Source organism: Chiloscyllium punctatum, chromosome 32 (assembly GCF_047496795.1).
Source record: "Chiloscyllium punctatum isolate Juve2018m chromosome 32, sChiPun1.3, whole genome shotgun sequence".
NCBI lineage: Eukaryota > Metazoa > Chordata > Chondrichthyes > Orectolobiformes > Hemiscylliidae > Chiloscyllium > Chiloscyllium punctatum.
In genome coordinates this window covers 46,876,729-46,891,157 of record NC_092770.1, presented here as the reverse complement: position 1 = coordinate 46,891,157, position 14,429 = coordinate 46,876,729, and the positions used below count along the sequence as shown (strand labels likewise).

The 14,429-nt window shown below is 46.7% G+C and overlaps 1 protein-coding gene across 2 annotated transcripts in view; it reads left to right on the top strand.

Annotated features, from left to right (window-relative positions):
* Positions 1-4,642: 4,642 nt before the first annotated feature.
* LOC140458139 (adiponectin receptor protein 2) overlaps positions 4,643-14,429 on the top strand; it is a 73,948-nt gene continuing 64,161 nt past the window's right edge. The window contains exon 1 of one of the 2 annotated variants that reach the window (XM_072552275.1): positions 4,643-4,769. The gene's annotated coding sequence lies outside the window, so the exon portion shown is untranslated. The remainder of the gene's footprint in view (positions 4,770-14,429) is intronic. The other variant, XM_072552276.1, reaches the window with a different exon arrangement.

Genomic DNA, 14,429 nt, shown 5'->3' with positions numbered 1-14,429 from the left:
TTTTGTAGTAAAGACTAATGGTAAGCCAGAGGATTGAGAAACTTTTAAAAACCAACAAAAGACAACCAAAAAAAATTATTAAGAGGTAGAAAATAGGATCAGGACAGACAGCAAGAGATTCTTTAAATATATAAAAAGGGAAGAGCAAAGCCAAAAAGAACATAGGTCTTTTGAGAATGAGGCTGGGGAAATAATAACCGTGAACCAGAAAATGTCAGAGAAATTAAATAAATACTGTGCATCAGTCTTCACAGTAGCAGACACCTGCAGCATTCCAAAATCACTAAGTATTCAAGCGGCAAAAAAAAGAGGAACTAAATAATAACTATTGTTTAAAGAAAAAGTGCTAGGGAAACCAATAAAGAGTGATATGACCCCTGGTCCTGATGGGATGCATCCGACACGTTACAGGAAGTAGCTACAAAGGAAGTGGATCTGATAGTAATCTTCCAGAATCCATAGATTCCATAAATTCCAAGATTTTGGAACAGCAAATGAAACACCTGTACTTAAAAAGGCAAAGAGACAAAGATGGGTAATTATAGGCCAGTTATCTTAATGACTGTTGGGAAAACATTGAAGTCTATTATAAAGGATGTGATAGAGCATTTGGAAATACGTTATATGATCAAGCCGAGTCAGCATATCTTCAAGAAGAGTAAATCAAGTCTAACAAATTTAGTAGAAGTATTTGAGGAGGTAACAAGTAGATTAGATAAGGGATACACTGTAAATGTGATGTATTTGGATTTTCTGAAGATGTTGACTGAACTACAATAAGCTGACATCTATATTCAGTGGATATGAGGTAAGGAAAGTGAAATTTTGTCTTTATTTCATAGGAAATTAGATTAGATTCCTTACAGTGTGGAAACACGCCCTTCGGCCCAAATAGTCCACTCCGACCCTCCGAAGAGTAAACCATTCAGACCCATTCCCCATATTTACCCCTGACTAATGCATCCAACTCTATGGAAAATTTAGCATGGCCAATTCACCTAACCTGCACATCTTTGGACTGTGGGAGGAAACCCACGCAGACACAGGGAGAATGTGCAAACTCCACACAGACAATCGCCCAAGGATGAAATTGAACCTGGGTCCCTGGTGCTATGAGGCAGCAGTGCTAACCACTGAGCTACCATGCTGCCCTGGAGCATAAAACAAGGGAGGTTTTGCCAAAACTATACAAATACTGGTCAGAGCATAGTTGGAATACCATGAACAGCTTTATGTGAGAAACGATATACTGGCATTGGAATTAGTCCAGAGAAGGTTCACTTGGCTGATACCATGTATGGTAGGACTGTTTTATGAGGAGAAGTTGAGGAGGTTAGGCCTATACCTATTGGAATAGAAAGTGATCTTATTGGAACATACAAGATTGTTAAGAGACTTGACAGGGTATATTACTTCCCATTGTAGGAAGATCTAAGACCAGAAGGCATATCTCAGAATAAGGGGTTCTGAGAATATACAGCCCAGTACAGGCCCTTCGGCCCTCGATGACCTGTGAAACCAATCTGAAGCCCATCTAACCTACACTATTCTATTTTCACCCATATGTCTATCCAATGACCATTTAAATACCCTAAAGGCAGAGATGAGGAGGAATTTCTTCTCTCAGAGGGTACTGAATCTGTGGAACTCATGGTTGCATAGGGTTGTTGAGGCTGGGTCATGAGGTATATTCAAGGCTGAGATTTATGAATATTTAATCAGGAGCAAATTACAGCAAAATGCTGGAAAAATGCTGGAAATCACAGCAGGTTTCGGTAGCATCCATGGAGAGAGAGCAAGCTAACATTTTGAGTATAGATAGTCATAGTCATAGAGATATACAGCATGGAAACAGACTCTTCGATCCAACCCGTCCATGCCAACCAGATATCCCAAACCAATCTAGTCCCACCTGCCATCACCCAGCCCATATCCCTCCAAACCCTTCCTAATGCCTCTTAAATGTTGCAATTGTACCAGCCTCCACCACATCCTCTGGCAGCTAATTCCATACACATACCACCCTCTGCGTGAAAAAGTTGCCCCCTAGGTCTCTTTTATATCTTTCCCCTCTCACCCTAAACCTATGCCCTCTAGTTCTGGACTCCCCAACCCCAGGGAAAAGACTTTGTCTATTTATCCTATCCATGCCCTCATAATTTTGTCACCCCTCAGCCTCCGACGCTCCAGGGAAAACAGCCCCAGCCTATTCAGCCTCTCCTTTTATGCAACAGTGGGCTGTTGGAGTGCTGGGGGAGAAAGGGTGTTGAAAGAGCAGGTTAAATTTTCAAAATGTGAGAATGGCAGAACAATGGTGTGTTTAACTGCCAGACTTGAAAGAACAGACAGCCCCAGTGGAGTGGGGTGAGGGGAAAGAGGACATCATGACAGAGAATATAACAAGTAAAGCTAGAAGTAAAGGAAGGAATGAGAGTAGGTTCACAATCTGAAGGTGTTAAACTCAAGTTGAAGTCCAGAAAGTTGTAAAGTGCTAGTCTGAATGTGAGATGTTGTTCCTCCAGTTTGCGCTGTAAGATTGGAGCATTGCAGCATGTCTAGAACAGACAAGTGGGTATGCGAGCAGGATGCTGTTAAAATGACCCGCTATGGGAAGGTTGGGGTTATGCTTGCGAATGGACCAGAGGTGTTCTGTAGTCACCCAGTCTGCGGTTGGTTTCTCCAATGTAAAGTAGGCCATATTGGGTGCAGCGACTGCAATACACCAGGTTGGAGGAGGTACAGGTGAAATGCTGCTACACCTGGAAAGACCGTGTGGGCCCTTGGATACTAAGCAGGGAGAAGGTGAAGAGGCAGCTGTAGCACCTTCTGCAGTTACATGAGAAGGTGCTATGGGAAGGGGGACTGGTGTGGGTTGCTGAAGAATAAATTAGGGTGTCCATTTTCAGTCAGTATTTGAATCAAGGGTTATAGGGAAAAGCCAGGAAAGCAGACTTGAGAATTATCAGATCAGTCAAGAACTCATCAAATGGTGGAGAAGACTCAATGAAATAGTCCTGTGTTTTATGGTCTCTGCAGACCTAGCATAATGCTGATGATGGATAATTAGGATTAACACTTCCAAGGAATGTGAGGCACAATCTAGTGTAGTGGCTCTAAACCTGTCGGCATATTTACAATTTTAATTTGTACATGCATACTCATTATGTGGTCTGCAGCTTGTGTATTGGAGAGGTCACTTAGTGCACGTGTATGCGTGACAGTGTCAAGTTTTCCATGTCCTGTTACATGTTGGGAAGAAAGTTATTAATTTTCTTAAAATTTACAATCACAAGAGGTCTTGTTGTTAAATGCTGGCTTTTTAAAAATTCCATGTTGCAAAGTGACATAACTTACAGAGCATCAGATGACCTTTAAAAAGAAGGTCTTTCCCTAAGTTTTTGTGGCAGCATAGATGATATGGGCTGAATGACCTCTTCAAACCCAAATTTTTTATGCTCTTTTGGTGTTGCACTTTTGGAAAAGTGGGATGACAACAGATGTTTTGGAAGGGGAGAGAACGGTTTCAAAGAGCTGGTACCATTTTCAGTATTTATTCATAAACCCTTAAGAAGTTGTTCAGTCAGCAGTTTAGTAGGAATGGAATTATGTCAGTAGCAAACAACTTTCATGAACTGGAGATGCTGGTGGACTGGTGTGGACAAAGTTAAAAACTCACACATCAGGTTATAGTCCAACAGGTTTATTTGGAAGCACTAGTTTTCTTCATCAGGAGAATCACCTGAAGAGGCAGTGCCTCAAAAGCTACTTCTAAATAACCTGTTGGACTATAACTTGATTTTGCGTGATTTTTGACTCATGAGCATAACCTTGGAGGGCACACAAGAGAAGATAAATGAAACGGAGATGATAAAAGTTTGGGTCTTGGACAAAGGAGCATCTTAAGGAAGGCTGAGGAATATTGCGCATATTATAAAATACTGAGAGGCCATTGCATCATTGAAGATGTGCTCTTTCCTAGAAGACATTAAACTACCTGCTCCTATTGGATGTAAATAATGGCTTGCCACCATTATCCTTGGTGCTAATACTTATCTTATCAACAGTTGAAAAATGTGTTCCTGGAAAAGCACATCAGGTCAGGCAGCATCCAAGGAGCAGGAGAATCGACGTTTAAGCCCTTCTTCAGGATCAATACAAAAACAAATCAACTGGTGATCATGACACTGCTTGTGAAAGTTTGCTTTGCCCAAATCCGCCGCTACATCTCTGCCACTACTAATGACTACATTTCAGGAAATAGTTCATTAGAAAATAGCAGTCGAGGTACGCACAAATATAAAAACTCCTACATAAATGCAAGTCTTTCTGTATACCATTTATTACACAAAATCCTTGCACTATTTTTCACATTAGGCTGCTCTTGCACAACCAACTTTTTTTTAAAGCACTAGGCAGTTTTCAGAAGCAGCACTATTTGCATTTTCTTTTTTCACATTGAGCGAACAAAGAATCTTTTTCCATTCTCTTGTTTCTGTTCCCCGACGCCGAAGGAGCCAACCATTGCGATGTTTACCAAACGTTGGGCACTTCAGCTCCCAGAAACCCCAGCCCGTTTCCGGTCCTGCGGAGGATGTGACGTCTGGTTTATCGCCCCTGGCCCCTTCCTATTGGCCGAGAGCTGCTCAGGAGATGCCTGACGCTGCGGAGCAACCGAGAGCGACGAGCGATGGGGCTGTGAGTGGCAGCGGCGCCTCGTACTTGAAAGGCAGCGCAGTGTGACGAGAAGTAACGGCCTCTCCGTCCGACAGGTAATGGAAGCCGCCGGGCTCAGTGTCTGTTAGCTGCAGTCAGGCCACCGGGCTGCGGGGGGAGATGGGGGGGCCGGTTCATTGTTGACCGAGAGTGACAGCTGCCTCGGGAAGAGCGAGCCAGAGCCAACCGGCGAACGGTGGCTGTGTGTCCGGGCGGCGGGTCAGGCTCAGCTGGCGGCCCTCTCTCCCTGGGGGGGGTGTGTGTGTGTCTATGGGGAATGGAGGGTGGTGTGAGCGTGTCTCAGGGAGTATGGGGCTTTGCAGGAGGGAGAGCCCTGTGTCCGTGGGAGGGCGGACTGAGCAGGTGCTGGCGCCTCAGGGAGGGCAACGTCCATCCCAGTGCAACACAAGTCAACTCGAGTACGGTTCCCATTCCTTCTCCTGGAGGATGGCACCCCAAAGTTTTTAAGGGATGAGTCAATCGGATCCTGCCTGTGGTCAAGAAATCCAGTCGATGACTTAATCTGACCGCTTACTGTTACGAAAACTAGAGCGTTCAGACAAAGCATGGTGCGAGCCCTGGTGCCCATGAGAAAGTATGTGATCATTCTCATACTGTCAAATTCAGACTCGAATGGCTGACAGCCTGGACGCACCTCAGAATGTCAGTGGACTTTTTAGTGGACTATGAGCCAATTTTGTTCCAGCAAACACAGCATTGATTGGTAAATGGGATTTGCCGTGAATCAGGATACCTGCGGCAGTGTTCCAAAAAAAAACAAAATAACAAGAGTAGATGATAAGCTGGGCCACCCGCACCAACCAACCAACCCACCCAACCGCCCTGTGGCTGAACACTTTAGCTTCCCCCTCCCACTCCGCCAATGACATGCAGGTCCTTGGCCTCCTCCATTGCCAGACCCTGGCCACACGACACCTGGAGGAAGAGCGCCTCATCTTCCGCTTAGGAACCCTCCAACCACATGGGATGAATGTAGATTTCTCCAGCTTCCTCATTTCCCCTGCCCCCACCTTATCTCAGTCCCAACCCTCGGATTCAGCAACTTGACCTGCAACCTTCTTCCTGACCTCTCTGCCTCACCCCCTCTCCGGCCTATCAACCTCAACTCCTTCCACCTATTCGTATTCCCAGCGCCCCTCCCCCAAATTCCCTCCCCCTACCTTTTATCTCAGCCCGCTTGGCACACCAGCCTCATTCCTGAAGAAGGGCTTATGTCCGAAATGTTAATTCTCCTGCTCCTCGGATGCTGCCTGGCCTGCTGTGTTTTTCCAGCACCACATTTTTCAACTCTAGATGATAGGCTGCCCTATCAATCAGTACATTGCATTAGCTTAGATTTCCTATGGAAACAGGCCCTTCGGCCCAACAAGTCCACACTAACCCTCTGAAGAGTAACCCACCCAGACCTAGTCCCCTACCCTATATTCACCCCTGACTAATGCACCTAACACTATGGGTAATTTAGCATGGCCAATTCATCTGACCTGCACACCTGTGGATATGTTCATGATTGATCATCTATAATTGCCTATAAGAAACAGGGCAAAGTCAATCTGACCAATTACGCCTCTTAGGGGCAGCCTGGTGGCTCAGTGGTTAGCACTGCTGCCTCACAATGTCAGGGACCCAGGTATGATTTCCACCTCAGACAACTGTCTGTGTGGTGTTTGCACATTCTCCCCATGTCTGCATGGGTTTTCTCTGGCTACTCCAGTTTCCTCCCACAATCCAAAGATGCGCTGGTCAGGTGAATTGGCCATGCTAAATTGCAAACAGTGTTAGGTGCATTAGTTCAAGGATTTTAAAAAAGGGTAGGAGAATGGGTTACTTGTCGGAGGGGTGGTGTGGACCTTTTGGGCCGGTTTCCATACTGTAGGAAATCTAATCTAATCTACGGTTTACCTTTTGATCAGCAAAATAATGGAAAGGCCATTAATAGTGCCATCAGTTGATACTTAGCTGTTAGCTGACGCTCAGTTTGGGTTCCATCAGGGTCACTCAGCATCTGACCCCATTACACTCTTGGAACAAAAATGGATAAAAGAGCTGAACTTGAGGTGAGCTGAGAGTGACTGCACTTGATTCCACACTAAGTTAAACATTGCCTTGGTGTAAAAGATCGCTGGCAAAATTCAAGCCAGTGGAAATTGGGGAAAATTGTACATTGGATGGAGTCATACTTCACAGAATGATAGGTTGTTTGGTTGTTGGAGGTTAAATATCTCAGTTCCAGGACATAATTGCAGGAGTTTCTCAGAGCGTTGTCCCATACCCAACCATCTTGAACTGTTTCATCATAACCTTCCCTCCATCACAAGATCAGAAGTGAGGTGTGCCCTGTTGCATAAAGTTTTGCACCATTCATGAGTTATACTGAAACAGTCATGTCTTAAATGTAGCAAGATCTGGATGACATCCTGGTTTTAGCTGACAAGTGGCAATGACTGTTTCCAATAACAGAATTCAAACATTAGCCCATAATATTTAATGGCATGACCACTCAAACCCCATCAATATCCTCAGTGTTACCTTTGATCAGCAAATGAACTAGACCAGACATATAAACCTATCTGCCGCTACAAAGCAGAAGTCAGGAGTGATGGAATATACTTGATTTGATTGGGTGAGTGTAGATTCAATAACACTCAAAAGCTTGATGACATCGAAGGTGAAATAGGCTAGTGATTGGCACACCATCTAGACCTTAAATGCGCACTTCCCCCATGACCAGTGGTAGTGGTGTTTGGCATTGAAAAGTTGTACAGCAGTAACTCTCAAAGATTCCTTCATTAGCACCTACCAAATACCACCACATCCAAGTTTCCACACCAAGACATAACACTGTCCTGGCTTAGAAATATATTGTGTTTCTTCACTGTCACTGGGTCAAAAAACCTAGATTTCCCCCTACCTAACAGTTATGTTGGAGTACCTTCATGTCATTGTTTGAGGTGGTTTGTGTAGCTGATTTTGTTGATGGGCCACAACCCATATTGTTTGGTGGGAGGGAGGCGGGAGGCAGGAGGCAGCATGGAGACTATTGTAAAGATGAATCCTCCCACTTCCTCCAGACCAAAGGGGTAGCCATGGGCACACGTATGGGCCCCAGCTATGCCTGTCTCTTTGTTGGCTATGTAGAACAGTTGATCTTCCGTAATTACACCGGCACCACTCCCCACCTCTTCCTCCGCTACATTGGTGACTGCATTGGTGCCACCTCGTGCTCCCGCGAGGAGGTTGAGCAATTCACCAACTTCACCAACACATTCCACCCTGGCCTTAAATTTACCTGGACCATCTCTGACACCTCCCTCCCCTTCCTGGACCTCTCCATCTCCATTAGTGATGACTGACTTGACACTGCCATTTTTTACAAACCCACCGACTCCCACAGCTACCTGGATTACACCTCTTCTCACCCTATCTCTTGCAAAAATGCCATCCCGTATTCCCAATTTCTCCGCCTATGCCGTATCTGCTCCCAGGAGGACCAGTTCCACCATAGAACACACCAGACGGCCTCCTCCTTTAGAGACCGCAATTTCCCTTCCTACGTGGTTAAAGATGCCCTCCAACTCATCTCGTCCACATCCCGCACCTCCGCCCTCAGACCCCATCCCTCCAACCGTAACAAGGACAGAACGTCCCTGGTGCTCACCTTCCACCCTACCATCTTCACATAAACCAAATCATCCGCCGACATTTCTGCCACCTCTAAAAAGACCCCACCACCAGGGATATATTTCCCTCCCCACCCCTTTCCACCTTCCGCAAAGACTGTTCCCTCCGTGACTACCTGGTCAGGTCCACACCCTCCTACGACCCACGCTCCCATTCTGGCACTTTCCCCTGCCACCGCAGGAACTGTAAAACCTGTGCCCACACCACCTCCCTCACCTCTATCCAAGGCCCTAAAGGAGCCTTCCACATCCATCAAAGTTTTACCTGCACATCCACTAATATTATTTATTGTTTCCGTTGCTCCCGATGTGGTCTCCTCTACATTGGGGAGACTGGACGCCTCCTAGCAGAGCGCTTTAGGGAACATCTCAGAGACACCCGCACCAATCAACCAAACTGCCCCGTGGCCCAACATTTCAACTCCCCCTCCCACTCTGCTGAGGACATGGAGGTCCTGGGCCACCTTCACCGCCGCTCCCTCACCACCAGACACCTGGAGGAAGAACGCCTCATCTTCCGCCTCGGAACACTTCAACCCCAAGGCATCAATGTGGACTTCAACAGCTTCCTCATTTCCCCTTACCCCACCTCACCCTAGTTTCAAACTTCCAGCTCAGCACTGTCCCCTTGACTTGTCTGGACTTGTCCGACCTGCCTATCTCCTTTTCCACCTATCTACTCCACCCTCCCCTCCCTGACCTATTACCTTCATCTCCTCCCCCACTCACCCATTGTACTCTATGCTACTTTCTCCCCACCCCCACCCTCCTCTAGCTTATCTCTCCACGCTTCAGGCTCACTGTCTTTATTCCTGATGAAGGGCCTTTGCCCGAAATGTCGATTTTGCTGCTCGTTGGATGCTGCCTGAACTGCTGTGCTCTTCCAGCACCACTAATCCAGACTATTGTAAAGATGTTGGACTGGACATTTAATCTAATATTGTGCCTATCACACCTCTGTCAAAAACCTATCTGGTATAGGCAGTTAAAATTGAGCTCATGGAAGCTGACTCAGTCCCATTTGCTAGCACTTTGCCCATATCCCTCTAAACCCTTCCTATTCATATAGCCATCCAGATGATGCTTTAATTGTACCAGTCTCCACCACTTCCTCTGGCATCTCATTCCATATACGCATCTTCTGTGTGGGAAAAGTTGCCCCTTAGGTCTCTCTCTTAAATTTTTCTCTCTTGCCCTAAACTTATGCCTTCCAGTTCTGGATTCCCCCCACAACCCTTTTCTACTGACCCTATCCATGCTACTCATGATTTTATAAACCTCTATAAGGTCACCCCTCAGCCTCTGACACTCAAGGGAGTGTCCCAGTGGTTAGCACTGCTGCCTCACAGCGCCAGGGACCTGGGTTTGATTCCAACCTCGGTTGACTGTCTGTGTGGAGTTTGCACATTCTCCCCGTGTCTGCATGAGTTTCCTCCCACAGTCCAAAGATGTGCAGGTTAGGTGAATTGACTGTGATAAATTGCCCATAGTGTTCAGGGATACCTAGATTAGATTAGATTAGATTAGATTACTTACAGTGTGGAAACAGGCCCTTCGGCCCAACAAGTCCACACCGCCCCGCCGAAGCGTAACCCACCCATACCCCTACCCCTACATCTACATCTACCCCTTACCTAACACTACGGGCAATTTAGCATGGCCAATTCACCTGACCTGCACATCTTTGGACTGTGGGAGGAAACCGGAGCACCCTGAGGAAACCCACGCAGACACGGGGAGAACGTGCAAACTCCACACAGTCGGTCGCCTGAGGCGGGAATTGAACCCGGGTCTCAGGCGCTGTGAGACAGCAGTGCTAACCACTGTGCCACCGTGCCGCCCACGTGACTAATTAGGTTCATTAGTCAGGATAAATGTCGAGTAATGGGGTAGGGGTCATTGTAGACATGTTGGGCCAATTGGCCTGTTTCCACACTGTAGGGATTCCATGAAAACAGCCCCAGCCTATTCAGCCTCCCTCTATAGCTCAAATCTTCCAACCATGGCAACATCCTTGAAAATCTTTTCTGAACCTTTTCAAGTTTCACAACATCCTTCCTATAGGAGGGAGACCAGAATTGTGAAATTTGGAATACAAATAGATCAGCAATGATTTATTTAGTAGCAGAGCAGCCTTAAAAGGCTTTTCCTAATTCGAATGTTCATGTGTTTCTATTTGAGGATGAGAACCTTGCAAAAGTTCCTCAAAAAAGGAGGGATAAACCTGATAGCAACAGGCCAATTAACCTAACTTCAGTGATGACAAAATTACTATAGAGCAGGGGGAGTGATGAAAAAATGCATAATTTTCCCAATCTGGATCTTATTGTCCCTTTTATTCCCAATCACTTTTAAGTCTAGATCACATTTTCCCTTTCTCCTAACTCCACATCCTATTGATCTCCTTCCTTTTGTAATTTTCTGTTTTCTTTGTGACCAGTGAGTCACATGGGAGTGGTTGGAATGAGCACCATGGTTATAGTTTCATTGAGTTGGGCACCCCTCCATACTCTTGTTGAAGTGGCCATATCTGAGCTGTGTTTGTTCGATTGCTTAGCATGGTGTGGAGTGGTGTCAAAGCAGAACAAATTCTCATTTGAACACTTTCTGATAAAATAACATTGGTGCATCCAAAGTGATTCTATTGTTACAGATTGCTAGGGGTCCACGTTGTTGTGGCATCATGCACTGGCAAATCATAGTGTCCACAACCTCATGCCCCAGAAAAGTCTGTTTGTATTATAATAAAGAAGGTGGAAAGTTAGCAGTGCTTTGTTGCAGTGATTGCATTTTATTTCCAGTGAGAAACTTGATTTGAGAGCAGTGAGAACTCAGTCCTGCAGTCCAAACAATCATTCTATCACTAATTGATAACATAACTTCAATGCTAATGCACGTATCTTTTAACGTCCCAGTGTTAGAATTAGAGTTGACTACAGAAGTTGTTTAGGTTGACTCACCTGACAGCCAGTAAAGTAAATTACTTTTGAGAAACTTGTATTTTAAAATGTGATTAGATTAATCAGAGCAGTGATCATTCAAATTCATCAAACACCCTCTAGTCCATAATAACAGTGTAGACAAGCAATGTACAATAAACTAACAAACTAAATGAAAGAACCTAAAGCCTTGTACTTCAGCATGTTGAATTTATCTGTTTCAATTTTGCTTGTAGCCAGCATTTCTTCTGGGTGTAATTAAATGCACCTAATTTTCTGAAAATTTAACTTGTGAAAAGTTAAAAGAATTTATTACTTCAATTGATTAGAGCTCAGATTTATATTAGTAACCAAATACCATGCAGTGTTCAGACTTTTAGCCAATTTTATTTGCTACTTTGTACGTTTTATATTACAATTAGAAAACATTTCATCGAGAGAACTCAGTAAGGAATTGTTCGGTAATGACTTTGTTAACATTAGAAGATGTAACAACACCTGTTCTGACATTTTGTCTGGAGGCTGTCCTGTATGTGATTGGATCACTGACATTAACAGAACAAGGTAAAAACAATAACTGCAGATGCTGGAAACCAGATTCTGGATTAGTGGTGCTGGAAGAGCACAGCAGTTCAGGCAGCATCCAAGTAGCTTGGAAATCGACGTTTTGGGCAAAAGCCCTTCAGGAATACAGGCAGTGAGCCTGAAGCGTGGAGAGATAAGCTAGAGGAGGGTGGGGGTGGGGAGAAAGTAGCATAGAGTACATTGGGTGAGGGGATGAAGGTGATAGGTCAGGGAGGAGAGGGTGGAGTAGATAGGTGGAAAAGGAGATAGGCAGGTAGGACAAGTCCGGACAAGTCATGGGGACAGTGCTGAGCTGGAAGTTTAGAACTAGGGTGAGCTGGGGGAAGGGGAAATGAGGAAACTGTTGAAGTCCACATTGATGCCCTAGGGTTGAAGCGTTCCGAGGCGGAAGATGAGGCGTTCTTCCTCCAGGCGTCTGGTGGTGAGGGAGCGGCGGTGAAGGAGGCCCAGGACCTCCATGTCCTCGGCAGAGTGGGAGGGGGAGTTGAAATGTTGGGCCACGGGGCGGTGTGGTTGATTGGTGCGGGTGTCCCGGAGATGTTCCCTAAAGCGCTCTGCTAGGAGGCGCCCAGTCTCCCCAATTTAGAGGAGACCGCATCGGGAGCAACGGATACAATAAATGATATTAGTGGATGTGCAAGTAAAACTTTGATGGATGTGGAAGGCTCCTTTAGGGCCTTGGATAGAGGTGAGGGAGGAGGTGTGGGCGCAGGTTTTACAGTTCTTGCGGTAGCAGGGGAAAGTGCCAGAATGGGAGGGTGGGTTGTAGGGGGGCGTGGACCTGACCAGGTAGTCGCGGAGGGAACGGTCTTTGTGGAAGGCGGAAAGGGGTGCGGAGGGAAATATATTCCTAGTGGTGGGGTCTGTTTGGAGGTGGCGGAAATGTCGGCGGATGATTTGGTTTATGCGAAGGTTGGTAGGGTGGAAGGTGAGCACCAGGGGCATTCTGTCCTTGTTACGGTTGGAGGGATGGGGTCTGAGGGCGGAGGTGCGGGATGTGGACGAGATGCTTGGAGGGCATCTTTAACCACGTGGGAATGGAAATTGCGATCTCTAAAGAAGGAGGCCATCTGGTGTGTTCTGTGATGGAACTGGGCCTCCTGGGAGCAGATACGGCGGAAGCGGAGAAATTGGGAATACGGGATGGCATTTTTGCAAGAGGTAGGGTGGGAAGAGGTGTAATCCAGGTAGCTGTGGGAGTCGGTGGGTTTGTAAAAAATGTCAGTGTCAAGTCGGTTGTCATTAATGGAGCTGGAGAGGTCCAGGAAGGGGAGGGAGGTGTCAGAGATGGTCCAGGTAAATTTAAGGTCAGGGTGGAATGTGTTGGTGAAGTTGATGAATTGCTCAACCTCCTTGCGGGAGCACGAGGTGGCGCCAATGCAGTCATCAATGTAGCGGAGGAAGAGGTGGGGAGTGGTGCCGGTGTAATTATGGAAGATCAACTGCTCTACGTAGCCAACAAAGAGACAGGCAAATTTGGGGCCCATACGTGTGCCAATGACTACCCCTTTGGTCTGGTGGACGTGGGAGGGTTCAAAGGAGAAATTGTTAAGGGTGAGGACCAGTTCGGCCAAACGAATGAGAGCGTCGGTGGAAGGGTACTGTTGGGGACGTCGGGAGAGGAAAAAACGGAGGGCTTAGAGGCCCTGGTCATGGCAGATGGAGGTGTAATGGGATTGGATATCCATGGGGAAGATGAGGCGTTGGGGGCTAGGGAAACGGAAGTCTTGGAGGAGGTGGAGGGTGTGGGTGGTGTCTCGAACGTATGTGCGGAGTTCCTGGACTAGGGGGGGATAGGACAGTGTCGAGGTAGGTAGGGATGAGTTCAGTGGGGCAGGAGCATGCTGAGACAATGGGTCGGCCAGGGTGGTCAGGCTTGTGGATCTTGGGAAGGAGGTAGAACCGGGTTCCCGGACTATGAGGTTGGAAGCACCTAACCTCTCTCCAGTCATCCCTGCCTCAGCTGAGGGCCACACTCTCTCAGAATTGCAAAGGACCCACTCTGTACTACATCCTCAGGAGAATTCATACTCTCAACAAACAGTATTTCAATTTCATCTCAAACATCAAAAACTGTAAGTACAACAAAGTTTTATCTACCCACCTCCATAACCAGTGTTCCTCAAACATTCCAGAAGATTCCCCTGGCCTCGGAATTTACTCAGACGCCATTAGCCATGCGGCTGATGCAGCTGCCACCCCCACGCTAATTGATGATGTCACTTCCGTCCCCATCATGGCCACTCCCACAACCACTTCCACCTCTCACAATTCCTCATGCATCACATGTGACATCGCTTCCGCCCTTCACATCATCGCTAATGCCACATGCTCAGTGACTTCCGCCACCCCTACTGCCGTGGTCACCACACTTCCGCCCCCACCAGCGCCACTCACCTGCATTCTGCTGACATGCCCCCCACAGACCCCATTTCACTATCCCCACCCCCCAGAACCCTGAGGGGACCACTACCCCTGCTCATGTCTCCAC